The sequence below is a fragment of the Pongo abelii genome, chromosome 11 (assembly GCF_028885655.2).
Source record: "Pongo abelii isolate AG06213 chromosome 11, NHGRI_mPonAbe1-v2.0_pri, whole genome shotgun sequence".
NCBI classification, from domain to species: Eukaryota; Metazoa; Chordata; class Mammalia; order Primates; family Hominidae; genus Pongo; species Pongo abelii.
In genome coordinates, this window is record NC_071996.2 from 20,083,902 (window position 1) to 20,111,446 (window position 27,545).

The following is a 27,545-nucleotide window of genomic DNA, read 5'->3' on the forward strand; positions in this document are numbered from 1 at the left end:
AAAAAAAAAAAAATTAATGAAAATATAATTGTTACATATAACAAATTTAAAAATTCTTTAAAATGTCGTTTCCCCCCCAGTTTGTTCAGTTGGGACCCAAACAGGGAGTACACATTGCATTTGGTTGATATGCCTCTTAAGTCTCTAACCTATAACAGATAATCTCTAACAGTTTCTTCAGTTTTTTAATTTTTATTGGAAGAAAATGTATCACATGTAAAATTTTATAAAATATAGAATATGGCTGATTGCATCCTTGCAGTATACTTAACAGATTCATTTGTCTCTTGGTCAATTTAAAAAACAATTTTCCAGGAAGGGGCCTGTGAGGTTACAGGTGTGAAGGATTTTTGCCCTTGATTAGACTGCTCCTCCAATTCAGGAGGAGCTCCTCCAAATCTTTTAAAGATTTTCAGGGATCAGGACACTGCCTGAATGCCTCCTCTACCACTCCCAGTATAATTTCTAGGAACTGACCACTTGCTTGTCTTTTCTGCCTAACTTCAAAACCCAACTGACGAGCAGACTTCTTAGGGTTACCTTCCTGACCCCATTCCCTACCTTCAGCCCTTGAGAATCCTGCCTTCTATCCTGGCTTTCCTGCCTTGCACTCAGGGTGTCTATGGCTTCCTTCCATCCTATCCTAAACTCATCACACAGAACTGGAATTGTCTGGCCTCCTTACATATTTCCAGACACATTATCAAAATAAGATTACAGGGGCTTGGCGTGGTGGCGCATGGCCTGTAATCCCAGCACTTTGGGACGCTGAGGCAGGAGGATTGCTTGAACCCAGGAGTTTGAGACCGCCCTGGGCAACATAATCAGAGCTTGTCTCTGTCTCACGTATCTGTGTGAAGAGACCACCAAACAGGCTTTGTGTGAGCAACAAGGCTGTTTATTTCACCTGAGTGCAGGTGGGCTGAGTCCGAAAAGAGAGTCAGCAAAGGGTGGTGGGATTATCATTAGTTCTTATAGGTTTTGGGATAGGCGGTGGAGTTTGGAGCAATGTTTTGTGGGCAGGGGTGGATCTCACAAGGTACATTCTCAAGGGTGGGGAGAATTATAAAGAACCTTCTTCAGGGTCGGGGAGATTACAAAATACATTGATCAGTTAGGGTGGGGCAGAAACAAATCACAATGGTGGGATGTCATCAGTTAAGGCTATTTTAACTTTTGTGGATCTTCAGTTGCTTCAGGCCATCTGGATGTATATGTGCAAGTCACTGGGGATATGATGGCTTAGGTTGGGCTCAGAGGCCTGACAGTCTCTACAAAAATCAGCTGGGTGTGGGTGTCCTGGTATAGGCCATTAGTCTGAGCTACTAGGAAGGCTGAGGTGAGAGGATCACTTGAGCCCGGGAGGTTGAGGCTGCTGTGAGTTATGATCACCCTGGGTGAGAGACCTTGTCTCTAAAAAAAGAAAAAATATATAAGTTTATAAACATTTCTGATGTTATCATAAAAACTTTAGATACTGTGTAATGTCTGCATGATAGTCTATGTATGGATGTGCCATTATTTAATCATTGTCTGCTACTGTTTCCTTTTTTTTTGGCTATCATTAATACCTCAAAGATTAGTACACAAATCTTATTCACATTTCGGAGGCTATCCTTAGAACAGATGTTTGGAAGGGGATTATGGAGTCAAAAGTTAAGACTTCTCTGAGACAGGGTCTTACTCTGTTGCCAAGACTGAAGTGCACTGGCACGATCTTGGCTCACTGCACCCTCCAACTCCTGGGCTCAAGTGATCCTCCCACCTCAGTCTCCCAAGTACCCATCACAGGAACGATCACAGGAACACGGTCACAGGAACGCACCCCGAGGCGTAAAGATGTTTACGCCATGTTCCCCAGGCTGGTACGATTCCTGATTCATATTGGAGAACAACTTGCTGTGCAGTTATATTTTGAAACTCATCAAAATGGAATCATACAGCGTCCTCCTCTGTGCCTAAGTTAACAGTAGCTGCTATTCGTTCAGGCTATTATTGCGTTTATCCTTAACTTCCTGTTTCTCTGTAGAAATCCACTGTATGATATACCACAATTTAGCCACTCAACTGCTGATGGACATTTGGGTTACCAGTTTTTTATTACTACGAATAAACGTGCTATGGACATTCTTGCACATGCCTTTGGTGGACGTACGCACTCATTCCTCTTGAAGTGAAATTTCTGGGTCACAAGCTAAGCGTACACTTAGCTTTGGCAGAAACTGCAGCGGTTTTCCAAAGCGGTTGCACCGTGGGGCTGTTTTTCTATCTTGGTCGCTCGACTTCAAGCGAGGCGTAATCTAGAGGTACAACTGGCTCGGGTAAGGCGTGGAGCCTGACTGTGTGCCGGGATCTGCCAGGGCTGCCAGGGCTGCCACCAGCTGCACGGGTGAACAGACTCAGCAAGGTGCCACGGTGGCTTCCCACAGATCCACTCTCGGTGGGCTCGGTCCAACGACCCGCTATCTCTGCCGTACCGGCCCCGTACAAATATACTCATTCACATACTGGAAAACGGGGTGTTTTTCAGAGCATCCAGGTTAGCTCACACTGTAAAAAAAAGTCAGCACTGCGTAACGCAGTCGCTTCCTTCATCCAGGAGGCAGCGCGTCCTACTCGCTTCGGAACAAAGGGAAGCGCTCCGCAGCGTCTCGCAGCCTGGCCCCTCACCTACGCACATGCGCAGATCGAGCCTCACGGAGGCCCGCGGTCCCGGCGCGCGTGACGTAGCGCCGTCCGCCCGTGCGTGATGACCCCAGAGCGTGCGTTCGGTGGCTCACAGGGGAAGATGGCGGCTGCTCCTTTGGAGGAGCGGGATTGAGAGGATCGGGGTGGGGAGACCAAACAGGAGAGACATTCCTGGCTCTGAAGGCGAACGCTTCACTGGCCGTTAGGAGCTCTGCTCAAAGCCAGACGGTGAGTGCGGCGGCGACACGGGACTGCTCGCCTGCAGCAGGCAGCGGCACTCTCCGCCATTTTCGGGCTCGGCCGTTGCGTGCTTTGGGGGCCTGGACGGGCGCCTGGGCACAGGTTGGAGGAACTGGGAGGATCGACCTCGGGGCGGCTCGTCGAGGCAGGTTCGAGCCTTATGGGAGGGGGCTGGAGGCTGGAGGCCAACCGGGAAAAGCGGCCATGGTAGAACTAAGGCCCTGACTGGGAGCGGTGGCGACGAGAAGACGTAAGTCAGGCCACAGTTAAGACGTGAAGTTTGGAGGGAAATGCATTTTAACTGAGGTTTGGGGCGGGACTGGAAGAAAGTGGGCCGAGTTGAAGTGGTTGGTTGAAAGGGTCATGGGAAGTTAACGTGAAATCTGGAAAACAGCTGAAGACTTAGCCGTGATGTTATCGTGGCTTGAAATCGGTGCTTATAATAAGGATGAGGCTACAGCTTGACAGGCAAAGCCCTGCTTTTTTGGAATAGTTGTATTTCCATTTGATTTGTGCTAGATCCCTGTTTCTAATTTTAAGTTGTCTTCTGGCAACTAAGTAGTGAGGATCTTAGCATGCCTTCTTAAAAGAAATGACAATGAATGTTTCTACTTGGTTATAACCCTTGGGATTAGTGGCCCCTTCCGGAGTAAGGAGGAGGCGGCGGCGGCAGGTCGGTAGGGAATCCCGTAATTGGATCTATTTAAATCAAATCAGAAAAATACGGGCTACTCGTAGAAAGCCTGTCAAGAATGTTTTAAAGTAGTTTCTACACACATGATCACTTTGGAAGACATTAGAATATGAACAAAAAGCCTGCACTGAAAGGAACAACTCTGGGGAGCGTAGAGTTTACTTTTTAAGTACACTCTGGAGAGCTAATGCATGCTATATATACATATATATGTATATATGTATATATATGTGTGTGTATATATATATAGCCTGTGAATGTGGTGCAGTGGTAAACCTACTTAATTCAAACCTTTTAGTGACAGTTATGCTAGTTGTACCTCTTGTGGCATTTTTCTTTTCCTCACCTTAATTGCATTTGATCCATTTTTTATTACTGTAAGATACTTTTGCATTTTTTGTCTCCTTGACCAGAAGGAGATAGAATATTGTATAGATTTGAGTTTTTGCTGAGACTTGAAGTTCCATATTTAGACTATCTTCTTGAAACTTGGGGAGAAATTTTAACTTGTCTTTCCTGTACTCCTGGGAAGAATTTTGGTAGAAAGTTGGCTTATGACCGGGCGCGGTGGCTCACGCCTGTAATCCCAGCACTTTGGGAGGCCAAGGTGGGCGGATCACCTGAGGTCAGGAGTTCGAGACCAGCCTGACCAACATGGCGGAACCCCATCTCTACTAAAAATACAAAAATTAGCTGGGCGTGGTGGTGGGCGCTTGTAATCCCAGCTACTCCGGAGGCTGAGGCAAGAGAATCGCTTGAACCCTGGAGGCAGAGGTTGCAGTGAGCCAAGATCACGCCATTGCACTCCAGCCTGGGCAACAGAGCGAGACTCCGTCTCAAAAAAAAAAAAAAAAAAAAAGGAATTTGGCTTATATATATTACAGTGCTTTAGACAAAAATAAATGCTTATCTGTGAAGCTGATGGCTTAACTTGGATAATTTTCTTTGGTTGGTGAAAAATACTAAACAGATTTTACCGTCATGGTTTTATATTGACGTGAGGCATTAATTGTATTTTTACTAAGCACTTAAGGTATTTATTCAGAGCTCTCTTTGCTAAGTAATAAGTTCATATACTTTTCCCATTACTTTGCGGGGGAATATTATTTGATTATGGCTGAAGTTTGAACTGCTTCATATTTCAGAATAGGATAGTAAGGTTACAGTAAAGCTTTATGATTACGACAAAGATATTAGTGAAAAATTTTCACTTATAAATGTGTTTCTGTAATTCTTTTTTTTTTTTTTTTTGAGACAGTTTCTCTCTGTCGCCCAGGCTGGAGTGCAGTGGTGCGATCTTTGGCTCGCTGCAAGCTCCGCCTCCCGGGTTCACGCCATTCTCCTGCCTCAGCCTCCCGAGTAGCTGGGACTATAGGCGCCCGCCACCGCGTCCTGCGAATTTTTTTGTATTTCTAGTAGAGACGGGGTTACACCGTGTTAGCTAGGATGGTCTCGATCTCCTGACCTCGTGATCCGGCCACCTCGGCCTCCCAAAGTGCTGGGATTACAGGCGCGAGCCACCACCCCCGGCCGTGTTTCTGTAATTCTTTTGAGGTTGTTTAGCAAAAAGTTTGGAATTTTACAAGTGTTTTTAGGTAGAGTATTTAGTTGGAGCCTGTAAATTATCAAATTATGTTTAATTGTCATAAACTGGTAAGTTGTTAAGCATGGATTTCAGATTGTACTAGGTTTCTACAAAACATCATTCCAAAAATTTTATTTCTGTTGAAACTTGTTGGTAAGAGATGTTAACTGTTTTGTTGGGATGATGGAAGTTTCTGTGTTGCTACAGTATGTGACAGGCTAGCCGCCTGCCCCTAGGTTTTTTTGTTTGTTTGTTTTGCTTTTGAGGAAGGTCTAGCTCCATCACTCTTGTTGGAGAGCTATGACGCGATCTCGGCTCACTGACATCCTGACTTCCGGAGCTCAAGCAATTCTCCCGCCTCAGTTTCCTAGCAGCTGGGACTACCAGGCACGGACAACATGCCCGGCTAATACTGTATTTTTTTGTGGGGACTGGTCTCGAGCCCGAACTTTTGGGCTCAAGTGATCTGCCCGCCTCTGCCTACCAAAGTGTTGGGACTACAGGAGTGAGCCATCACGCCCAACCAACTGACCATAATTTTAATACTTAAAAATATTTTGTCTCTAGCAGTGATTTAGGTTCAAAGCTTTTCTGTGTGAAAATGATCTTTCTTTCTTTCTTTTTTTTTTTTTGAGACTGAGTCGCTCCTTCGTCCAGGCTGGATGCCGTGGTGCGATCTTGGCTCACAGCAACCTGCTTCAGGGGATTCTCCTGTCTCAGCCTCCCGAGTAGCTGGGACTACAGGCATGCGCGACCACGCCGGGCTAATTTTTTTTTTTTTTTTTTTTGATAGGGAGTCTTGCTCTGTCGCCAGGCTGGAGTGCAGTGGCGCGATCTCAGCTCACTGCAACTTCTGTCTCCCGGGTTCAAGCGATTCTCCTGCCTTAGCCTCCCGAATAGCTGGGACTACAGGCGCGGACCACCATGCCCAGCTAATTTTTTGTATTTTTAGTAGAGACGGGGTTTCACCATGTTGGCCCGGATGGTCTCGATCTCTTGACCTCGTGATCCGCCGTCCTCGGCCTACCAAAGTGCTGGGATTACAGGTGTGAGCCACCGCACCTGGCCAATTTTTGCATTTTTTAGTAGAGGCGGGGTTTCACCATGTTGGCCAGGCTGGTCTCAAACTCCTGACCTTAAGTGATCCACCTGCCTGGGCCTCCCAAAGTGCTGGGATTACAGGCGTGAGCCACCGCGCTCTGCTGAAAATGATTTTTCTTTGGTAACATTTATCTCCCCATTTCAAACCATTTACGTTAGTCCTAGAGACTGAAGCTCTTCAGTGTATTGAAAAATCTAAGCAGTGCTACTCTCATCTTGTCTGGCCCTTAAACATTTTACTAATTTTCTGGTAGTGACTGACTTTCTAAAGTTGTGTTGTACCTTGTACTCACGATTTGCATGCTTATAAATTCCCAGAGCTAGGTAGTATTGTAAAGGGCATGTATGGGTTTCAGCAGCAAACGGACCTAGGTTTGAATGCCAGGCTCACCATTAACTACCTTTTTTATATTGGGTCCGTTAATTAAACTCTCTAAGCTTCAGTTTCTTTGTATATAAGAATGTTAACTATAAAACTTAAAGGTAAAAAGTGCCTCATATATAATAGGCATTCCTTAAATGTTAACATTTTTTTTCTTTCTGTGATGAATTTAATTGGTGACATCATTTTCAGTTTTAAACATTAACTCAAATATCTTTGTTGAAATTTACTGACAATCTCATTCCTCTGATAAATTAATCACTCCTTTCTCTGCTATTAAAGCATTTTGTATGTATCTTTAATGTGTTTTGACTATACCTTCTCCACTACTTTGTGGGTACTTTGGTTTTTAGTTTGTTTGTTTTCTGAGACAGGGTCTCACTTTGTCACCCAGGCTGGAATACAGTGGCATGATCACGGCTCACTGTAGCCTCTAATTCCTAGGCTCAAGCGATCCTCCCACTTCAGCCTTTCAAAGTCTTGGAAGTCATGAGTCACTGCTGCCAGCTCTTTGTGAGCACGTTGAAGACGTGCTTTAGTACCTTATATTTTTGTATTCCTAAAACCTAAGCATTATACAAATTGAAGAATGAATTTTCTATGAAAATTCCCCTCATGACTTTACTGGGATCCGTATTTCAACACAGACTTGGTTTATTTCTGATCTTTGGCTGTTGCTTATTAACTCTTTGCCTGGATTGTATTCTCCTTCCTTTCACACTATTCCTATTCTGTTCAGTCCTTAAAATCCAGTTAAATCCAATTAATGAGGTCTTCAGTGACTCTCATTTATTCATAACTTGTTTAGTTAGTCTAGTGTCTGTGTGACTGCCTTCTGTTACTTTGTGTCCCATTAGTACCTGCCTCTATGCCTTACCGTTTTGAGCAGATCCTTGAGTGGGATGATATGTGCAAAACTGTGCTTTAGGCAGTTTGTTGTTATAGGCACCTGCTCTTTACTCTGTTTGCTCTCAACTTAGTAGGTGGAGGAGCAATTTTCCTTTTTTGGTATGTGGAATATTCTGTTAACTTTTTTGCAACTTTAAGAAATTTCAAGCCAGGTGCAGTGGCTCACATCTGTAATCCCAGCACTTTGGGAGGCCGAGGCAGGTGGATCACCTGAGGTCAGGAGTTCAAGACCAGCCTGGCCAACATGGTGAAACCCCATCCCTACTAAATACAAAAAAAATTAGCTGGGTGTGGTGGCACATTCCTGTAATCCCAGCTACTTGGGAGGCTGAGGCAAGAGAATCGCTTCAACCTTGGAGGCAGAGGTTGCAGTGAGCTGAGATTGCGCATTGTACTTCAGCCTGGGCAACAAGAGTGAAACGCCGTCTTAAAAAAAAAAATTTCAAACATGCAGCAAAGGTGAAAGAATAATACAGTGAACACCCATATGCCTTCTGTTTGGATTTGACTGTTAACCAACATTTAGCCATTTTGCTTTAACTCTATATCCTCCCTTTCTCGAATGATTTGAAATTAAATTGCAGATATACTGCTTCTCCCTGTAATACCTCAGGATGCATGTCTTTGAAATAAGACTTTTTCCTGCACTTTTCTACATTTTAATTTCAAGCCAGTCTCCAGCTGAAAACATATAAAATCATTATCATACCTAAGGAAATTAGCATGAAATCTTTAGCATCATCTTCTTTTTTTTTTTTCCAAATGAGTTGGTGTAGTTCTATTTTTTTTTGCTTTGTTCCACAGTTGTTGAAGAGTTGGTTTAATTCTAGGTTATACAGAGTTTATTTAGGGTAGAACAAAGACCAGAGAGCAGTCTCTGGCAAGATTCTGGGCTGGTTTTACTTTAAATTCATAGCTAAGGTAGGAATGGAGTGAAAACAAAGAGAGGCCGGGCGCAGTGGCTCACGCCTGTAATCCCAGCACTTGGGAGGCTGAGGTGGGCAGATCACCTGAGGTCAGGAGTTTTAGACCAGCCTGGCCAACATTGTGTAACCTCGTCTCTACTAAAAATACAAAAATTAGCCAGGTGTGGTTGCGCATGCGTGTAGTCCCAGCTACTCGGGAGACTGAGGCATGAGAATCGCTTGAACTCAGGAGGTGGAGGTTGTAGTGAGCTGAAATTGCGCCACTGCACTGCAACCTGGGCAACAGAGCGAGACTGTCTCAAAAAAAAAAATGGAAAAAGCAACTAAAGAGATGATGAGCCACTGTAAGCATTTTAATTTAATTAATATTTTTTATTTAAAATTTTAAAATTTTGTTTATTTTGAGACAGGGTCTTACTCTGTCATCCATGTTGGAGTGCAGTGGCACAATCATAGCTCACTGCAGCCTCAACCTCCCAGCTCAAGCAATCTGCCCACCTTGGCCTCCCAAGGTGCTAGGATTACAGGTGTGAGCCACCACACCTGCCTTTTTTTTTTTTTTTTAAACAAAAGTTTATTCTTAAATGTGCAATAGACTCCAGCTTCAAGACGACACTTCATTCCACCTATAGGTGGCAAAAGATATTATGGCAGGGAATACAGATGTTTAAACACGAATGAAATCAAGGGTCACCATCGCTTCAGGCACAGGGCACAGCTTACTTTCTGCCAGATTTTTAAATTCCACCTGTGGCCGGAGCCCCTTCCCAGAGGCTTTCGCTTTTAGCTCCTTGTGTTTCTTTCGTTCCTTTTCTTGTTTCTGGTTGAAAGCATTATTCATCTTCTTGGCCTGCTTTTTGGGCAGTTTCAAGGGGTTCTTTTTGCCACCTTTGAGGCCGGACCTGGCACCTGCTGCCCCTTCCTTACTCTGTCACCACAAACAGCTAGCCTCATCTTTTTAAAGAATGTTCCATATTTTGGAATTTCTTATTGTATGCTTAAAATGTCATGTATTTTGTTTCTCAGTTCCCATTGTTTCTCTATTCCTTTTATTTCCTGTAAACTAGAAGTTAGATCTAGAGAGGTTTGACTAAATTTGGGTCAAATATTTTTGGCAAAAATACTTCATAGAAGCCAGGTGCGGAGGCTCACGCCTGTAATCCTAGCACTTTGAGAGGCTGAGGCAGATGGATTGCTAGAGCCCAGGAGTTCAAGACCAGCCCGGACAATTTGGCAAAACCCAGTCTCTATTTTAAAAAAAAGAAAAAAAAAATGCCGGGTTTGGTGGCCCGCGCCTGTAGTCCCAGCTACTTGGGAGGTTGAGACAGGAGGATGGCTTGAGCCAGAGAGGTGGAGGTTGCAGTGAGCCGACATCCTGCTGCTGTACTCCAGCCTAGGCGACAAGAGAACCCTGTCTCAAAAAAAAAAAAAAAAAAAAAAGAAAAAAACTTCACAGGTGATGATATGTGATTTATATTGTGAGGATATACTTCTAGCTATGAGCCTTCAATAAGGTGGTAGGGATTGCCAGATGTTAGCTTGCGTTATTTACAATGCCAAATTTACTTGGTTAATGTGTCCATTGGATTTCTTCATCAAAGAGGTATATTTTTCCCTTTGCAGTTATACTTGATCTGTGGGGCGATAACTTTAGCATCATGTGAGTACCTCACTTCTCAAAATATTTTTCACTTAATGATTGATGATTATTAGCTGAGTCATTTATTGGGGGTTTTCTAATTTTGTTATTTGTTTACATTTATTAACTTTTCTGTAATAAAGAGCTTTTGATTTCCCCCCTTCGTGTTTAAATGTTTAAATTTTGAAATAAATATGAACTAACAGAAGAGTTGGAAGAATAGTTCAAAGAACTCCTATGTACTTTTTATTCTGATTCACCCATTTTTAACATTTTGTCACATTTGCTTTATTCCTCCCTTCCTGCCTCCCAGTCCCTCATGTATTATTTTCTGAGCCATTTAGTGTTATTCACAGATATGCACTTCCCTGCCCAAGAACAAGTTAAGTACCCGCAATATTAACTAATTGTGGACATTGAACATTTATATAGTATCGAAAATTCATACTCAAATTTCTCTAGTTGTCTCAGTAACATGTCACAGAATTTTTCTTTCTCTAATCCAGTATCCAATCTAGATATTTCTTTTCTTTTTATTTTTTGAGACAGAGTCTCGCTCTGTTGCCCAGGCTGGAGTGCAGTGGTGCGATCTCAGCTCACTGCAAGCTCCGCCTCCTGGGTTCACGCCATTCTCCTGCCTCAACCTCCCAAGTAGCTGGGACTACAGGCGCCCGCCACCATGCCTGGCTAATTTTTTGTATTTTTAGTAGAGACAGGGTTTCACCGTGTTAGCCAGGATGATCTCGGTCTCCTGACCTCGTGATCCGCCCTCCTTGGCCTCTCAAAGTGCTGGGATTACAGGCGTGAGCCACCGCGCCTGGCCCCAATCTAGATATTTCATATCTCTTTAGTCTTTAAGCAGGAGCAGGTTTTTGGCCCTTGTTGCTTTTGGTCTTTTTTTTTTTTTTTTTTTTGAGACAGGGTCTCACTTGGTTGCCCAGGCTGGAGTGCGGTGGCAAGATCATAGCTGCCTGCAGCCTGGAACTCCTGAGCTCAAGTGATTCTCCTACCTCAGTCTCCCAGGCACCTGGGACTAACCCCAGTTAATTTGAGGGCTCCTTTGCTTTTTTGGCAAAACAACCCAAGTCCTTCTTGTCTTTTCCTTTCCTTTTATATCTTCCCATTTCTCCAAGGAGTCCCACTTCTTTTGGTAGAAAATATTATTTATAAACCAGGATTTGGATGCTTGGTGGTGTATGCATTTGCTTGTACGCCCTTTTTAGTGGACAGAGCTAGAAAACATGATTTTTAAAATCATCAGCTTACATTGGTATTTTATTTTATTTATTTTTTGAGACAATCTCCCTCTGTCACCCAGGCTGGAGTGCAGTTGTGCAATCTCAGCTCACTGCAACCTCTGCCTCCTGGGTTGAAGCGATTCTTGTGCCTCAGCCTCCCGAGCAGCTAGGATTACAGGCGTCTGGCTAATTTTTGTATTTTTAGTAGAGATGGGGTTTTACCATATTGGCCAGGCTGGTCTCGAACCCCTGGCCTTAAGGGATCCACTCACTTTGGCCTCTCAAAGTGTTGGGATTACAGACATGAGCCACTGTGCCTGTCCTACATTGGTATTTTAAATTCCTAATCAAAGTTAACATTAGTGGCATTTCCTACACAGAAAACAGATTCAGATTTATAATGCCAGTATTTTACTAACAATAACCCTACCAAGTGCAGTTTTTTTTCAGTCCTTTTTTTCTTAGCGTATACTGCATTAAAGATGAACTTTGTTCAAAAGTTACTTGAAATAACATTTTTCTGCTTGTTTGTTGAATTTGTTTATTTTGATTATCAAATTTAACAGTTTTTGTTTGTATTCATTATTAGGGTTTGCTTTTTCTTCCTCTTAATTTAGTTTTTTTGTTTGTTTGTTTTTGAGACAAGATCTCAATCTGTTACCTAGGCTGGAGTGTAGTGGTGCAGTTTTGGCTCCCTGTAGCCTCAACCTCCCAGGTTTAGGTGATCCTCCCACTTTAGCCTCCCAAGTAGCTGGAACTACAAGTGCGCACCACTGTGCCTGGCTAATTTTTTGTATTTTTTTATATAGTCTGGGTTTTGCCATGTTGCCCAGTCTGGGCTTGAACTCCTGGGGTCATCGGATCCTCCCTCCTCAGCCTCCCAAAATACTAGGATTACAAGGCATGAGCCACTGCACCCAGCCGTAATTTAGTTTTTTTAATACGTTATTTACATGGTTTAAAATTTACTGAAAAAAATTTTTTAAGCACCTGTGACCCAGAAGGAATAAAATTAAATACTATATTGAAAAAGTACTGGCTGGGCGTGGTGGCTCACATCTGTAATCCCAGCACTTTGGGAAACCGAGGCGGGCAGATCACCTGGGGTCAGGAGTTTGAGACCAGCCTGGCCAATGTGGTGAAACCCCATCTCTACTAAAAATACAAAAATTAGCCAGGCGTGGTGGCACGTGCCTGTAATCCTAGCTACTCTGAAGGCTGAGGCAGGAGAATTGCTTGCACCCGGGAGACTGAGGCTGAAGAAAAAGTAGTTAAGTCTTGCTTCTGTCTCTGAGCTCTGGAGTTCACTCCAATTTTTACTGTGTATATTCTTATTTTCACATTCTTAGAAGAAAGTTGGCATGCTGTATATGCTTGTGACACTTGATTTTTTTTTTTTTTTATAAATTGTGATAAATGCATAGCAACATTTTACTGTCTTAAATTTTTTTTTTTTTTTTTTTTTTTTTTTAGTTGGAGTCTTGCTCTCTCCTCCAGGCTGGAGTGCAGTGGTGTGATCTCAGCTCACTCCTGGGTTCAAGTGATTCTCCTGCCTCAGCCTCCTGAGTAGCTGGGACTACAGGTGCATGCCACCACACCTGGCTAATTTTTGTATTTTTAGTAGAGACGGGGTTTTACCATGTTGGCCAGGGTGGTCTGGAATTCCTGACCTCAAGTTATCTGCCTGCCTCAGCCTCCCAAAGTGCTGGGATTACAGGCTGGAGCCACTGTGCCTGGCCTTAACCATTTTTTTTCAGATGGAGTCTCACTGTGTCACCCAGGCAGGAGTGCAGTGGCATGATTTCAGCTCACTGCAGCGTCCGCCTCCTGGGTTCAAGCAATTATCCTGCCTCAGCCTCCCGAGTAGCTGGCACTACAGGTGTGCACCACCATGCCTGGCTAATTTTTTGTATTTTTAGTAGAGATGGGATTTCACCATGTTGGCTAGGCTGGTCTTGAACTTCTGACCTCAAGTGATCCTCGTGCCTCCGCCCCACAAAGTGCTGAGATAGGCATGAACCACTGCACCTGGCTCATAATGTAATTCTGTTTTTAACATTTTTGGAGAACCTCTATACTGTTTTTCATAGTGATTGTACTGTTTTTTTTGTTGTTGTTGTGTGTTGTTTGTTTGTTTTTTAGAGACAGGGTCTCACTGTGTTGCTCAGGCTGGTCTTCGCCTCAAAGTGATCCTCCCACCATGGCCTCCCAAAGTGCTAGGATTACAGGTGTGAGCCACCGTGACCAGCCTCATTGTACCATTTTACAGTCAGTACACAGTGGTTCCAATTTCTTCGTATTCTTACCAACAGTTATTATTTTCTGTGTGTGTGTGTTTTTTTCCTCTGAGAAAAGGTCTCCTTCTGTTACCCCTGCTGGAGTACAGTGGTATAATCATAGCTCACTGTGCCTCAACCTCCCGGGCTCAAGCAAACCTCCTGCCTTAGCCTCCCGCCTCCCGAGCAGCTGGGACAACAGGTGTGTGTCACCATGCCTGGCTAATTTTGTTTTTCTTTTCTTTTTTTTTTTTTTTCCCTAGAGACAGGGTCTCACTATGTTGTCTGTCCTGGCTGGTCTCAAACTCCTGGGCTCAGTCTTCCCACTTTGGCCTCCTGAAGTGTTGAGATTACAATAGGCATGAGCCACCATGCCTATCCTAAAGTTTTACAACCCAGTGATAGTAATATTCCATCACTACAGCTATCGTTGAGTTTCAGAAGTTAGACTATTAAAAGTTTCAGTGAAGAGCTTTAACCAGTTTATTGTGGAACTACTGTGTACGCAATTTTTTTTTTGTAAAAGGAAGGAGATTTCTGTCTTAAATAGCTTTAACAAAGTTTCAGTTTCATATACAGCAATAGATTTAAATTAAAACTCAGGGCCAAGTACAGTTTACAGAAATAGGCTTTGTAAGGTCTATATTTTTTTCCCTCTGCAATTCCTTCATAACATTTGAATTTTTTTGCTTGTTGGTTTTTTTTTTTTTTTTTTTTTTGAGATGGAGTCTCTCTCTGTTGCCCAGGCCGGAGTGCAGTGGTGCGATCTCAGCTCACTGCAAGCTCTGCCTCCCGGGTTCATGCCATTCTTCTGCCTCAGCCTCCCGAGTAGTTGGGACTACAGGCGCCCTCCACCACGCCTGGCTAACTTTTTTTGAATTTTTTTAGCAGAGACGGGGTTTCACTGTGTTAGCCAGATGGTCTCGATCTCCTGACCTCGTGATCCGCCTGCCTTGGCCTCCCAAAGTTCTGGGATTACAGGTGTGAGCCACTGCGCCCAGGCTTGCTTCTTGTTTTTAAGGAAAAAGATTATTTTTGTTAAGTGTTGACGGTGATTTGGGATCAGAAGCTGTAATTTTTATGATTCCCATCTCAGTTGATGGACATTAGGATTGTTTTCACTTTTTGATTATTATGAATAACGCTGCTGTAAACATTTGTGTACAAATATTTGTGTGGACATAATGCTTTCAGTTCCCTTGGGAATTTACCTAGGAGTAGAATTGCTGGGTCACATGGTATTTCGACATTTAACATTTGAGGAAATTCTTGACTATTTTCCCACGTAACTTTCAGTTTATTTTATGCCTAACAACCACTATTCTTTTGTAATCCAGACGGACTTCTCATGAGGGTTACTGTTTCTCCACATTCTCACTAACACTTCTTATTTTCCCTTTTTTTGACCATAGCCATCCCAGTGGATGTGAAGTGTTATCTCATTGTGGTATTCACTTATTTATATATTTTAGAGATGGGGTCTCACTCTGTTGCCCAGGCAGGAGTGCAGGTGTGATCACAGTGCACTGCAGCCTCGAACTCTTGGGCTCAAGCAATCCTCCTGCCTGAACTCCAGCAGGAGGTGGTTTGAGTAGCTGGAATCACTGTTCCTGGTGCTCATCATGGTTTTGTTTTGCATTTTTCTATTGATGCTGGAATATTTTCCTGGGCTTATTGTCATTTGTATATCTTCCTTTTTTTTTTTTGAGACAGAGTCTCACTCTGTTGCCCGGGCTGGAGTACAGTGGTGTGATCTCACTGCAACCTCTGCCTCCTGGGTTCAAGCGATTCTCCCACTTCAGCCTCCTGAGTAGCTGGGATTACAGGTGCCTGCCACCATGCCCGGCTAATTTTTGTATTTTTAGCAGATACGGGGTTTCGCTATGTTGGCCAGGCTGGTCTTAAACTCCTGACCCCAAGTGATCCACCTGCCTTGGCCTCCCAAAGTGCTGGGATTACAGGCGTGAGCCACCGTGTCCAGCCTGTATATCTTCTCTGGAGAAATAACTATTCACATTCTTTGCCCATTTAAGAAATTGGGTTATTTCTTGTTATTATTGAGTTTTAAGAGTTCTTTGTATATTCTGGTTGCAAGTCTCATCAGATACATGATTTGCAGAAATTTCTCCCCTTTTTGTGGATTTGTTTTCCTTTTTTTAACTTTTTTTCCCAAGTCATATGTAGGAAGACAATGTTTTGATTTTTTTACGGTGTCATTGAGGCAAAGAAGTTTCCAATTTTGATTATGTCCAATTTACCTACTTTTTTCTTTTGTTTATTGTGCATTGGTATCACATCTAAGGCAGCCTCACCTAACCCAAGGTCCTGAATGTATTCTCTGTATTTAATGCAGTTGGCAATTGGTTAAGCAATTAATTTTTTTCATTTGAGAATGTAGGTTCTCCTCCATTGGTATAAATGTGAATATGAGTTTGACTTTTTTATTAGAAAGCAGCTATAGTGAGTTTGACCTTGTGGTTAGAAAGCTATAAGCTTTTGGCTGGTCTGATGGTAGTGGATTATCAGAACTTATTAACGTTAGTGTCACTGAAGTTGATATACAACCCCCAACTACTAAATTTGACTGGCTTAAAAAAAAAAAAAAGAAAGCTATAAGCTTTAGTTTTGGCTCTAATAAGAGCAGTTTTCAATAACTGTTAAATTTTACTTAGTAGAGGGAGGTTCAAGTAAAATTTTCACGACTTTTTTAGATATTTGTTTAGCTTTCAGTTCATCGTATCTCTAATAACACTGGTTTTTCTGAAATCCAAACTGACTTGTTTGGAGGGAAATATCAAACTGTTAAGATGGTATGTGTCATAAGGTAATTAAAAGGCATCATAAATTCCAAATATACTGAGGAACTAGTTAACTGGTTAGGCTTTTAGGTCTGTATAGATAGTAGAACTAGAACCTGAGAACCACAGTTCTGAAATCAAGAGGCTCATAAGAGCTTAAGCTTATCATTTTATCTTGCTATTGACAGATTTGAAATATTCAGGGCCAACCAGCTCTTTAGGATTGTTCCTTTGGGAATGATTGTCTTTTCCTATTTTGTTAAATGCTTTTAAATTCTTTTTTTTTTTTTTTTTTTTTTTTTTTGCGATGGTGTCTCACCCTGTTGCCTAGGCTGGAGTGCCGTGGCACGATCTTGGCTCACTGCAATCTCTGTTTCCCAGGTTCAAGCGATCCTCCTGCCTCAGCCCCCCTAGTAGCTGGGATTACAGGCACGCGCCGCCATGCCCGGCTAAATTTTGTATTTTTAGTAGAGACAGGGTTTCACCATGTTGGCCAGGCTGGTCTTGAACTCCTGATCTCAGGCGATCCACCCGCCTCGGCCTCCCAAAGTGCTGGGATTACAGGCATGAGCCACCATGCCCGGCTTAAATTCATTTGTTAAGCCAGGTTTAAGAAAGGAATTTTGGAAATTTCTTACTTGCTTTCTACGTAATCTTTTGAGATGGGGTCTCACTCTGTCACCCAGGTTGAAGTGCAGTGGTGTGATCTTGGCTTACTGGAACCTCGACTTCCTGGGCTCAAGCAGTCCTCCTGCTTCAGCCCCCTGAGTAGCTGGGACCCACAGTTGTGTACCACCATGCCCGGCTAAGTTTTTGTGTTTTTGGTGGAGACAGGGTTTTGCCATGTTGCTCAGACTGGTCTCGAACTTCTGAGCTCGGGTGATCCACCAGCCTCAGCCTCCTGAAGTGTTGGGATTACAGGCTTGAGCCACCGTGCCTGGCCTGTTGGCCTGTAATTTTGAAATTATGAAATTATTTTGCCTCTAGAGATCATCAAATCTAGACCCTTTAATTTGAAGATAAGCAAACAACACTGGAGAGATTAAATTTGTTCATAATTACATAGTGGCAGAATTCAGGTCACCTGAATACCAGTTTAGTGTTCCCACTTTTACAAAAAAAGCCACTAAAACATTTCATAATATAGCTTAGAGGGGTTTTTTGGCTTAATATCTTTTTTTGTGTGTGACGTAGTCTTGTTCTGTCGCCCAGGGTGGAGTGCAGTGGTGTGATCTTGGCTGACTGCAACCTCTGCCTCCTGGGTTCAAGTGATTCTCCTGCCTCAGCCTCCTGAGTAGCTGGGATTACAGGTGTGTGCCACCACGCCCAGCTAATTTTTGTATTTTTAGTAGAGACGGGGTTTCACCATGTTGGCCAGGCTGATATCGAACTTCTGACCTCATGATCTGCCTACCTCAGCCTCCCAAAGTGCTGGGATTACAGACACGAGCCACTGCACCTGGCCTGGTTTAATGTCTTTGAGAGAGAGCTAACATTTATCAGTTATTATTGTGTAGCTAAAAGGTCTAAAATAGGAAAATCATCCATCAGGAATCAACTGGTTACATTAATTATTTTGTGATTTGCAAGAGTTGTCATATCTAACTTTGTTCAAAATTGATTTACCAACTAGGGCATTATTCTGCTTTAATTCTAGTAACAATTTTTAGCCTTTAAATCTGCCAGATAATCATGGGAACTGACAGAACTTTTCTTGGTAGATTTTAAATGTGTGTTCATATACATGTGTGTTCATATACATGTGTATATAATGTAATTGTATATACCAAGTGGGTAGCTCAGTGCCTCCCTCATATATATCAGGCACTCAAATTGTAGTCAGTATTATTAGGGGCTGGAATACAGTGGTGTGATCATGGCTCACTGCACGTCAGCCTTCTTGCACTTGGGAATACTAGACAGCACTTTAGCACTACCTGGGGGACCAGTTGAAATAGTGAAATCACCAACAAAAAGTACAAACGTGAAAAATGCAACACTCGGTAGAGTGGGAAAAAGACATTTGTTTACAGTATGAGAGCTGACATACGAAGGTAGAGTGTTGCCTTGTTTGACCTGAGGTGGTAACTTGTGCTCTGAGCAGATGAAAATTTTCCCTGCCATGGTGATCATTCATGGACATTCATGTGCTTTGTGTGGTGGAATGACTGGCGGTGCACTGTGAGTATTGATTTTGGGGCTACAGGTCAATTTTAGCAAGTAGGTAAATTCGCAAATGCAGAATCTGGGACTAATGAGGATTGATTATAGTTTGACCTTGGGGAAACAAACAGTTTTTCCGGTTAAATTATTCTTTGTTGTTAACTCCAAGGATATAAGAAGTATGCTTTTTAATTCAAAATTCAAACAACCAAAATGTGTACTGAAACTTTTTCCCTGAACCTAGTCATTTAGGAGACAAAAATACAAAGACATTAAAGTAGATTGTTTTCCCTGAAGGCAGTATACAAAGGACATGAAAATAGTGTACATAAAAGGTGGGAATAAAACTGGTTAATAAAATGGAATAAAAAAGCATGTAATGAAGAAAACTAAAATTGAAACAGGAAAGAGGAAATGAGAGAGAGAGAGTATGTGTATGTATGCTGGGAAAGAGCCCAAGAAATGATTTTTTTGTAGAGTCAGGGTCTCATTTTGTTGCTCAGGCTAGGCTTGGACATGAACTCCTGAGCTCAAGTGATGGGACCTATCTTGGTCTCCCACAGTGCTGGGATTATAGGCGTGAGCCCCTGTGCTCGCTGCAGTAGAGATTTTCCTTAACCACAATAGTGCTATCTCACACATGAGAAAATTAACAGCCAGGTGTGGTGGTTTATGCCCGTAATCCCAGCACTTTGGGAGGCTGAGTCGGGCAGATCCCTTGAGGCCAGGAGTTTGAGACCAGCCTGGGCAACATGTTGAAACCCTGACTCTAAAAAAATATACAAAAATTAGCCAGATGTGGTGGCACATGCTGTATAGTCCCAGCTGCTCAGGAGGCTGAGGTGGGAGGATCACTTGAGCCCAGGAGGTCAAGGTTGCAGTGAGCTATGATGGTGCCACTGCATTCCAGTCTAGGTGACAGAGCAAGACTGTCTCAGAAAAAAAAAAAAAAAATTTAACAGTAATCACCTAATATTAAAGCCTGTTCTATTTACCTAATTTACCTAGGCAAATCTATTGTGTATACCAAGTTTACCTAATTGCCCCAAAATATCTTAGGCAACTGTTTTTTTTTTTTTTTTTTTTTTTTTAAAGAACCAACATTCCATCAAGGTTGCTTTTATCTTTTAGTTTCATCTAGAATAGCTCTCCCCTCCCCATTTTCTCCTTCTTGCATTAACTTCTGGAGGTTTCAAGACAGTTTTTTTTTTTTTTTTTTTTTTTTTCTCCCGGAGACAAAGCCTTGCTGTGTTGCCCAGGCTAGAGTGCAGTGGCTCCATCTCAGCTCGCTGTAGCCTGGACCTCCTGTGCACAAGTGATCCTCTCCATCTCAGCCTTCCCAGTAGCTGTGACCACAGGAGCATGCCACCACGCCTGGCTAACTTTTTGGTATTTTTTTTTTATAGAGAGGAGGTTTTGCCATGTTGCTTAGGCTGTTTTCTTGTAGAATTTCTTGTATGTTTGTGTATCCTATGGTTTGGTAACTTTTTTCCTCTGTATTTTCTTTAAACTGGAGTATATAATTCTACAAATCTAACTAATTTGTCCATTGTTATGGACTAAAAAAATGTAATTCTGCCTGCCTGACAGGTGTAGCTGTGTTCTAGAGATTGGGACCCATCAGGGTATTAGGGCCTTCAGCATTAAAAGTTATTGTTTCAGGCAGGGCACAATGGCTCACGCCTGTAATCCCAACACTTTGGGAGGCCGAGGTGGGCAGATCACGAGGTCAGGAGTTCTAGACCATCCTGGCCAACATAGTGAAACCCTGTCTCTACTAAAAATACAAAAATTAGCCGGGCATGGTGGCACACGCCTGTAGTCCCAGCTACTCAGGAGGCTGAGGCAGGAGAATTGCTTGAACCTGAGAGGCGGAGGTTGTGGTGAGCCGAGATCGCACCATCGCACTCCAGCCTGGGCAACAGAGTGAGACTCCCTCTCAAAAAAAAAAAAGAAAAAGAAGTTATTGCTTCATAACTTACTTCCCTTGTACTGATTCCATGTTCACCATCAACCTACAAATTAGTAGCATGCAGTTTAGGAATAGAAAGTATTTTATTTTTATGTTTTGACACCAGGGTCTTATCATGTTGCTCAGGACTTGAACTACTGGGCTCAAGTGATCCTCCCGCCTTAGCCTCCCAGTAGCTAGGATTACAGGTGCACACCACCACACCCAGCTTGAAAGTATTTCTTTTCCTTTTTTCTTTTTTTTTTTTTTTTTTTTAGACGGAGTCTTGCTTTGTCGCCCAGGCTGGAGTGCAGTGGCATGATCTCGGCTCACTGCAACCTCTGCCTCCTGGGTTCAAGCGACTCTCCTGCCTTAGCCTACTGAGTAGCTGGAACAACAGGTGCCCGCCACTACACCTGGCTAATTTTTGTATTTTTAGTAGAGACAGGGTTTCACCATATTGGCCAGGTTGGTCTTGAACTCCTGATCTCAAGTGATCTGCCCTCCTTGGACTCCCAAAGTGCTGGGATTACAGGCATGAGCTACTATGCCTGGCCTCTTTCGTCTTGTCTTTGTCTCTTTTCTTTTCCTATCCTTTCCTTTCCTTTAATGAAGTCTCGCTCTTGTCCCCCAGGTTGGAGTGCGATGGTGCAATCTCGGCTCACTGCAACCTCTGCCCCCCCGAGTTCAAGCGATTCTCCTGCCTCAGCCCTCTGAGTAGCTGGGATTACAGGCACCTGCCACCACGCCCAGCTAATTTTTGTATTTTTAGTAGAGACAGGGTTTCACCATATTGGCCAGGTTGGTCTTGAACTCCTGATCTCAAGTGATCTGCCCTCCTTGGACTCCCAAAGTGCTGGGATTACAGGCATGAGCTACTATGCCTGGCCTCTTTCGTCTTGTCTTTGTCTCTTTTCTTTTCCTATCCTTTCCTTTCCTTTAATGAAGTCTCGCTCTTGTCCCCCAGGTTGGAGTGTGATGGTGCAATCTCGGCTCACTGCAACCTCTGCCCCCCCGAGTTCAAGCGATTCTCCTGCGTCAGCCCTCTGAGTAGCTGGGATTACAGGCACCTGCCACCACGCCCAGCTAATTTTTGTATTTTTAGTAGAGACGGGGTTTTACCATGTTGGCCAGGCTGGTCTAGAACTCCTGACCTCAGGTGATCCACCTGCCTCCGCCTCCCAAAGTGCTGGGATTACAGGCATGAGCCACTGTGCCTGGCTGGCTTGCTTTCTTGCTTGCTTGCTTGCTTGCTTTCTTGTCTCTGTCTGTCTTTCTGTCTGTCTGTCTTTCTTGACAAGATCTCGCTCTGTCACCCAGGCTGGAGTGCAGTGGCGCGATCTTGGCTCACTGCAACCTCGACCACTGCAGCCTTGACTTCCTGGGCTCAAATGATTCTCCCGCCTCAGCCACCCAAGTGGCTGGGGCCACAGGGGTGCACTACCACTCCTGGCTAATTTTTTGTATTTTGGTAGAGACAGGGTTTCACCATGTTGCCCAGGCTGGTCTCGAACTTCTGAGCTCAATCTTTCCTCCTGCCTCGGCCTCGCAAAGTTCAAGGATTACAGGCGTGAGCCAGTGTGCCTGCCCGAACAATATAGTTTCTTAAAACTTAATTCTGGCTTCTATTTCCCAAGTTGAGTAAGATGGTGAAATTTCATACTGTTTTACATTGAGTCTTTTTGTTTGTTTTCATGTTTTCGAGACAGGGTCTTGCTTTGTCACCCAGGCTGGAGTATAGTGGCATGATCATAACTCACTGCAGCCTCAAACACCTGGATTCAGGTGATTCTACTTCCTCAGCCTTCTAAGTAGCTAGGACCACAAGTACCTGCCACCATGCCCGGCTAATTTATTTTATTTTTGTAGAGATGGGGTCTCAGTATGTTGCTCAGGGTGGTCTTGAACTCCTGGCCTCAAGTGATCCTCCTGCCTTGGCCTCCCAAAGTGCTGGGATTACAGGCTTGACCCACCTTGCCTGGACTAAATTGAGCTTTTTGGTTTTTTTCCTTGAGACAGAGTCTTGCTCTGTTGCCTAGGCTGGAGTGCAGTGGTATGATCTCGGCTCACTGCAACCTCCTCTTCCCGGGTTGAAGCGATTCTCCTGCCTCAGCCTCCCGAGTAGGTGGGATTACAGGCACCCGCCATCATGCCCAGCTAATTTTTATATTTTTAGTGGAGACGGAGTTTCACCATGTTGGCCAGGCTGGTCTCGAACTCCTGACCTCAGATGATCCACCCGCCTCGGCCTCCCAAAGTGCTGGGATTACAGGCATGAGCCACCGTGCCAGACCCTAAATTGAGTTTTTGATGTACCAAATCATTAGATATTAGCTGTGAAATAAATTTTAATTTATCTTGGGGGATAGTGGATACACATACATGTATGAAATTCAAAAGGTACACCTGAAATTTCTCTTCACTTTTATGCTAACTTATCTAATTTTTTTTCCCCAGAGGCAATCAGTGGTAATGTTTCTGATGTATCTCTCTCTGAGTGTGTTTATAGTATACCACTGGCCTGCTTTGTTTGTTTCATCACAACCCAGGTACTCTAATCAAGGTAGTTTTTATTTTTTTCCTTTTTAGACCCCATGGAACTTTATATTTTCTCCTAAGATAACAGAGTCGTCAAGTGAAAAGTATAGCTTGATCATTTACCTAATTTGCTAATTTACCTAATAATCAAATTTGGAAAGTTTGTGAATGGATCAAGTTTTACTATCTCTCATGATTTATTTGTAATAATACCTTTTTTTTTTTTTTTCTTTTTGAGACGGGATCTCACTCTTTTTTGCCCAGTCTGGAGTGCAGTGGCACAATCTTGGCTCACTGCAGCCTCTGCCTTTGCCTCCCAGGTTCAAGTGATTCTCCTGCCTCAGCCTCCTGAGTAGCTGGGATTACAGGCGCACACTGCACACTACCATGCCCATCTAATTTTTGTATTTTTAGTAGAGACGGGGTTTCACCATGTTGGCCAAGCTGGTCTCAAACTTCTGACCTCAAGTGATCAGCCTGCCTCAGCCTCCCAAAGTGCTGGGATTATAGGCGTGAGCTACCTGCCCTGCCAAGAATAGCTTAAATTGCTAATAAACATCTCAGTTTGGAATTTTTTTTTCCTTTGTTAGTTGAAGTTAATTCTGTAAGGCAGTGATGAGTTCTCCAAGTGAGGTCAGAACTGTTTTCATACCACTACTAAGATACTAAGACGGCTGGGTGCGGTGGCTCATGCTTGTAATGCCAGCACTTTGGGAGGCTGAGGCGGGTGGATCACTTGAGGTCGGGAGTTCGAGACCAGCCTGACCAACATGGTGAAACCCAGTCTCTACTAAAAATACAAAAATTAGCCAGGCGTGGTGGTGCACGCCTATAATCCCAGCTACTCAGGAGGCTGAGGCAGGAGAATCGCTTGAACTCGGGAGGCAGAGGTTGCAGTGAGCTGAGATCATACCACCGCACTCCAGCCTGGGTGGCAGCATGAGACTCCGTCTCAAAAAAAAAAAAAAAAAGATACTAAGACATTATAAGGCCTTTGTACTGTTGATGCTTGCAGTTATGTTATAAAAGCAGTAATGGATAAAACTACTAGCTCCTTAGCATCATTCAAGGCAGTGCTACCAAACTGTAGTAGGTATGTTACTTTTACCTCATGCTGGTAGTTGAAAAGAAAAAAGACAATTTCACTTAATGTCACTGATGAAGTGGTAAATATAATTTTATTAAATTTCACCTCTTGAGCATATGATTTCTAATATAGGATGCTTTGGATTGAGTTGTATTCCTTTATATTGTATGCTGAAGTAGTAACCCCCAGTGTGATGACATTTGGAGATGGGGCCTCTGGGACATCACTAGGTTTAGCTGAGGTCATGAGGTTGGGGCCCTCATGATGGGAATAATACCTTTAATAGCAGAAACACCAGAAAGTTTGCTGTTTCAATTTCCGTCAAGCCAGAAAGAGAGCCCTCACTTGGACCTGGCTGTGCTGGCACCTTGATCTTGGACTTCCAGCTCTAGAACTGTGAAAAACTAAATTTCTGTGGTTTAAGCCACCTAGTCTATGGTATTTTTATGGCAGCCAGGTAGACTAATACATAGCACATGATGAAATGGGAAGTGTGGGCTCGCTGTGGTGGCTCATGTCTGTAATCACAGTACTTTGGGAGGCCGAGTGGGGAGGATTGCTTGAGCCCAGGAGTTTGAGGCTGCAGTGAGGTATGATTGTGCCACTGCCTTGTAGCCTGGGTGACAGAGTGAGACCCAGTTGCTTGTGGGGGGGGTGGGGGGGAAAGAGTTTGGATAAAGCACTTTTGCTATTTATAGAAGTAGGGCAATTTTCTTGAGAGAAAGCACTTACATAATTGTACTATTTACTTTTTCCATGGAGCCCAATTTTGACTTGAAAGAATGACAGACTGTTGAGAGAGATGGGGAGAGGTTAAGGAGGGGGCCCAAGTGAACAATATCAGGAATGAAAGGGGGAATATTACTACAGATCTTACAGACATTAAAATGATGATAAGGCAATATCATGAAGAATTCCATGCCCCTAAATTTGATGACTTAGGAGAAATTGATCAACTCCTTCAAAGACACAAACTACTAAAACTCACTCAAGAAGAAATATATAACTTGAATAGTCCTATATCTATTAAAGAAATAGAATTCAAGCTGGGTGTGGGTAATGTGTTTATTGTCCCAGCTACTTGGGAGGCTGAGACAAGAGGATCGCTTGAGCCCAGGAGTTCGAGGCTGCAGTGAATTGTGGTCCTCTGGCCATGCGCTGTAGCCTGGGCAATGGAGTGAGACCTGGTTGCGAAAATAAAATAAAATTGAATTCATAGTTAAATGAATTGAATTTATAGTTAAAAATCTTCCAAAGGAAAGTTGAGGTTGAGATGGTTTCACTGGCCAGTTCTACCAAATATTTAAGAATAATATCAATTCTACATACTCTCATCCAGGAAATATTAGAAGGCATGCCTCTCAAATCATTTTATGAGACTTGATATAAAACCAGATACAGATAATTACAAGAAAAGAAAACCACACCAGTATCCCTCATGAACATAGATCCAGAAGTCACAACAAAATATTAGTAACTCAAATCCAGCAATATATAGTATAAAAAGGATAATACGTTGTGATCAATGAGGTTTATTCTGGGAATACAAGGCTGGTTCAAGATTTGAAAATCGGTCAGGCTAATTTAGTCTATTAGGAGACTAAGGAAAACCATATGATCATCTCTTTAGATGGAGAATAAGTATTTGACAAACTCCAGTATACTTTCATGATAATTTTTACAGGCCAAGCGTGGTGGCTCATGCTTGTAATCCCATCACTTTGGGAGGCTGAGGCAGCAGTATCTCTTGAGCCTAGGAGATGGAGACCAGCCAGGGCAACATGTTGAAACCCTGTCTCTACTAAAAATACAAAAAATTAGCCAGGCTTGGTGGCATGCACCTGTAGTCCAAGCTATTCTGGAGGCTGAGGTGAAAGGATTGCTTGAGCCTGGGAGGTGGAGGCTGCAGTGAGCCGAGATCACACCACTGCACTCCAGCCTGGGTGACAGAGTGAGACCGTGTCTCAAAAATTTTTTTTTTTAACAAACCAGTAATAGAAAGGATTTACTTCAATCTGATAAAGGGCATCTACAAAAAATCTGTAGTTATGTCATACTTAATAGTAAAGGAGAAATGCCTCCTCTCTAAAGTTTGGAACAATACAATAAGGCAAGAAAAAGAAATGAAAAGGCTTTTAGAACAGAAAGGAAGAAATAAAATTGTACCTCTTTGCAGATGATATATTGTCTATGTAGAAAATCCCATGGAATCTACAAGAAAGCTTCTAGAGTAAGTTGAGTTTATCAAGGTTATAGGATATATGGACAACATATTTTTAAAAAATACATATATATATTTTGAGACAGAGTCTTGCTGTTTTGCCCAGGCTGGAGTGCAGTGACGCAATCTTGGCTCACTGAAATCTCCAACTTCCCAGATTCAAGCATTTCTCATGCTGTAGCCTCCTGTGTAGCTGGGATCACAGGTGTGCACCACCATGCCCAGCTAATGTTTGTATTTTTAGTAGAGACAAGGTTTTGCCATGTTGACGGAGCTGGTCTTGAACTCCTGGCCTCAAGTGATCCTTCTGCCTCAGCCTCCCAAAGTGTTGAGAATACAGGCGTGAGCCACCGCGTCCTGCCAAAATATTGTATTTCTATATTGTAATAGTGAACATCTGGATATGGAAATAAGAGAAAAACAGTATCAGCTGGGCACTGTGGCTCATGCCTGTCATCACAGCACTTTGGAAAGCCAAAGCAGGAGGATTGCTTCAGCCTAGGAGTTCCAGACTAGCCTGGACAACACAGTGAGACTCTGTCTCTACAAAAAAAAGAACAATTTAACCACTCATGGTGGCACATGCCTGTGGTCTTAGCTACTCAGGAGGCTGAGGTGAGAGGATTGTTTGAGCCTAGGAAGTGTAAGCTGCAGTGAGCTCTGATTGTGCTACTGCACTTCAGGCTAGGTGACAGAGGGAGACTCTCTCAAAAAATAGAATAAAATAAACGAGATAATACTACAGACCTTTTAGAATGGCAAAAATTCAAAGCAGCTACCACACCAAATGCTGTCAACGATACGGAGCAGCAAAAACTCTCACTTTGCCAGTTGGAATGCAGAATGGTACACCTACTTTAGAATATAGTTAGGCAGTTTCTTACGAGACCAAGCATACCCTTATCGTGTGATCTAGCAACCTGGCTCCTTGGTATTTACCCACATGAGTTGAAAATAACATCTACCCAAAAACTTGCACACAAATGTTTATAGTAGTTTTGTTCATAATTGCCAAAACTTGGAGGCAACCGAGATGTCTTTCAGTAGGGGAGTGGGTAAACAAAGTTTGGTACATCCATAGAGTAATGAAAAGTAATAGTAGTAAAAAC

General features: G+C 43.1%; 1 protein-coding gene across 6 annotated transcripts in view; it reads left to right on the top strand.

Moving 5' to 3' along the window:
* The first annotated feature begins 2,722 nt into the window (after positions 1-2,722).
* Positions 2,723-27,545, top strand: part of WDR33 (WD repeat domain 33) — a 104,092-nt gene continuing 79,269 nt past the window's right edge. For 2 of the 6 annotated variants that reach the window (XM_054549133.2, XM_054549132.2), the window contains exon 1: positions 2,753-2,916. The gene's annotated coding sequence lies outside the window, so the exon portion shown is untranslated. Of the gene's footprint in view, positions 2,917-10,148; positions 10,186-27,545 lie in introns of all 6 variants that reach the window. The other 4 variants (XM_009237612.4, XM_063712703.1, XM_002812366.6 and 1 more) reach the window with 4 other exon arrangements.